Source organism: Sminthopsis crassicaudata, chromosome 3, assembly GCF_048593235.1.
Source record: "Sminthopsis crassicaudata isolate SCR6 chromosome 3, ASM4859323v1, whole genome shotgun sequence".
Classification (NCBI taxonomy): Eukaryota; Metazoa; Chordata; class Mammalia; order Dasyuromorphia; family Dasyuridae; genus Sminthopsis; species Sminthopsis crassicaudata.
The window spans coordinates 607,592,466-607,596,168 of NC_133619.1; positions in this window are offsets into that span (position 1 = coordinate 607,592,466).

Consider the following 3,703-nt stretch of genomic DNA (forward strand, 5'->3'; position numbering starts at 1 on the left):
GTCCAGCTCTGCCATTGTCTCTGTGACCAGCAGCTCCCCCAAACTATAACTTGTGGAGAAGGTGCTGACTTGCATCAGCAGAAGGTCTTTCCTTATCTGGGAGTCCCTTGTACCCTTGATAGTAAGATCCAATCCCTATTCCTTTCAGTTGTAATACTGGGCTTTAGCAATATTGTCTGTATGTAAAAGGCTTCCTCCATAATCAGCCCTCCCTTTCTTAAATCTCATTCATTCCTTGACATAGCATCCTGATGTCACAGTCCTCTTCAAGAATGAAGGACAAACAACAAAATAACCCATAACCAGGGGCAGCCAGGTGCACCAGCCCTGAAGTCAGGAGGACCTGAGTTAAAATCTGGCCTCAGACACTTAACACTTTCTAGCTGTGTGACCCTGGGCAAGTCACTTAACCCCAATTGTCTCAGCAAAAAAACCAAAACAAACCAAAACAAAAAAAAAAAAAAAAAACAACCCATAACCAGTTATCTCTAAGACCTTGAGGGGACCCCAAAAGGTCCAGCTTGGAGGAAGCCCCCCATGTCAGCTCCCTTCTTCTTGTGCTTCTCAGAGGTCTTCTTGTCAAGCCTTGTACTTATAGATTAGGTGCTCAGTGCTGGTGGACCTGCTGGAGTCCACATGACCACGGTGTTGATGGAAATTCTTCTTTCTGTTGAGGTTGGGAAGGGGGACCCCAAGAGCCTGGGGTCTCAGACCAGCATTGCAAGGCATCTCAAAATAATTAGCAGGCTTACACCCCATCTTCTTAGTCAAGGGGCAAAAAGCAATATTTATCGCAATAATTATTGCAATAGTAATGTCATTACAAAGGGTCTGAATTGTAAGGGAATTCATCAGAGAAGCAGAAGCAAGGAGACGTTTTTTATCCAGTTTTCAATCACAGATAGACTCATTGTAAGGCTTATAGGTAGGAAGGGGTGGTTCTGGGTGGATCAGACTATCACTGACCAGATTATCAGTCAGCAGAGGATTGAGGAGTGGTCTTATCCACTATATTGTCTCAGAGTTTGAGCTGTGGGAGTTTGCAGAAGCTATCTGACTGAGGAGTGGTCTATTCAGAATCAGACAGATTGGACGTGGGAGTTTAAATCTAGAATCACTGACTTATTGCTAGAACAGAAGCCCCCCTAACATCCGGGGCCCCCAAATCATTCTCTCATAGGAGAGAAGGGCAGAGAGCTCAAAGCCTAACCCCACCAGGATCAGTCAGACCATCATACCTTCTGCTTGGCCAAGGTTGGCTAGGGGTGGGAGGAGGAATGCAGGGAAGTTGGGGGAGACAGGCCACAGGTGAGAAGGAAGGATGGGCCAGGGGCAGGGTGGGACTAGTGGAAGGAAGAGACAAAGAGCCAGGCTTAAACCAACTTTCTTTCTTACATACTCCCGGGATAAAGTGGTAACCAATCTGCCCTCCCCTCTTTGCATCTCTAGAGTGAGGGACTGGCCCTTGAGACCCTTTCCCTTAAACCCAAGGGCCTCTCCTCCAACCCAGCAGGTGTTCACAGGAGGAGCCAGGGACTAGGAGCCACAGGTGTCTCCAGCCCTTCCCAGGCCCACTCACTGAACACCCACAGGCCATGCTGCGGGGTCTGTAAGCCAAGATTCCAGGGCTCAGGGGTCCCACAGCTGACCCTTGTGGGCAGCTGCCTTCAAAGCTTAGGGCCTTAGGCCACTTCGGTCACTTAGCCTGATTCTGTGATTACCTGGCTCTGATTTTGTGTGTGCTTCTCCCCCAATTGAATGCAAGCTTTAGGCAGGAAGCACATTTTATTTTTGTCTTTATATTTCTCCCCACCCCATTCCACCCGTTTTTGTAGCTGGCACAGAGGCTTTTTGTTTGCTTGCCACTGGTCTTGGAAGAAAGCTTCAAACCCGGTTTCAGACATTTCTTCTTCTGCCAAATGAGAATAATAATATTTACCTCAAAAAGTTATCAGACTCGGGGGCAGCTAGGGGGCACAGTAGATAGAGCACCAACCTTGAATTCAGGAGGACCTGAGTTCAAATCTGGTCTCAGACACTTAACACTTCCTAGCTGTGTGACCCTGGGCAAGTCACTTAACCCCAGTCTCAGAAAAAAAAAAAGGAAAAAAAAAGTTATCAGACTCAAATGAGATAAAGTATGTCAAGAGTTTTGTAAACTTGTAAAAAACAAACCTGCTATATAAATGTTATTAATACAGAAGATTTATTAGACAAACCAAGACTGGATCATTCAGCCTTTGTTTGAAGGGAATGGGGAAGGAGTAAGCATTTATTGAGCACCTATTATATACCAGGTATATAAATCACTTAGCAGTGCTTTACAAATATTATCTTATTTGATTCTCCTAATAAACCTACAAGGTGGGCACTATTATTATCATCCCCTTGAGGAAACTGACAGGCTAAGTAATTTGCCCAGACACTTTGAATTCAGGTCTTCCTGACTCCAGGTCTAGCACTCTATCCACTGTACTACTTAGCTGTAGTGTGTCAATAGCACTTACTATGCATCAGGCACAGAGCTAAATAAGCATTTTGCAACTATCTCATTTGAAGACCTCTTGTCTTTTTTTTTTTTTTTTTTTAATTAGTATCTTTAACATTAAATGTGTTCTAACAAAGTTCATTTGGAAGAATAAAAAGTCAGGAACTTTAAAGAAGCCAGGGATAAAAGATGTAAAAGAAGTAGATTTAGTAATAGCAGATCTTAAACTATATTATGAGATGTTATTGTATAAAATAGAAGAAGCAGTGAGATGGTGTAGTGGATAGAGTACTTAACCTGGAGCCTGGAGAACCTGAGTTCAAATGTGGTCTGTAGCACTTTGAGCAAGTCACTTAATCCCAATTATCTCTTATACCTCAAAGATACAAAGTAGGTAATTTTGATTATTTTAAATTAAAATTTTCTTATGTAAATAAAACTTTTATAGCCAAGAATAGAAGGAATGCAGAAAACTGGGGAAAACGTTCACAGACATTCTCTCAAATAGGATGCGATTGGGTTGGAATATTGCTGTGGTGTAGAAAATGAGAAGCTGGTTGATTTAGAAAAACATGGAAAGATTTGGACTTTGATATTCACCTTCAGAGAAATAGATGACAAGTGAAAATAAGCATTGTCTGATCTTATATGTGTATGTTTATAGATGCTATATATCGGTGCTTAATTGTAGCCTTGAGGGAAAGGAAAAAAAAATTTTAAAAATGTGTGGCAGAGAACTAAGGAAAACTTACAAGGAAGCAAAGAAAAGCTGGGCAGCTTTGAAAACAAAGCTGGTGTGCAATAGTTATTAGGCTTCCTTGAAACAGAAATTTGTTGTTTTATGTTGAACCCTTTCTTGTTCTGCTGTGTAGATGGCAACAGGTTTTTTTTCTTTAATCATTTAACTTTATATTTTTAAAATTTTTAAAAATTTATAAACTCCCCCATTCAATATTTTGCTGAAATTGCTTATATTACAGAATATTTTTAAAAATTTATAAACTCCCCCCATTCAATATTTTGCTGAAATTGCTTATTTTACAGAAGATTGAAAGATTTCAGAACAAGTTCTTTAATTGTTCATCATGAAACCACACTTTTATCATATTGGATATTATGTTTACCTTGGACCATCCATTGTTCCAAGTCAGATCTTGATTGAAGGCCATTGGATTTTTGTTTTGTTTTTATTGATACCCAGAGATTTTAGGATAG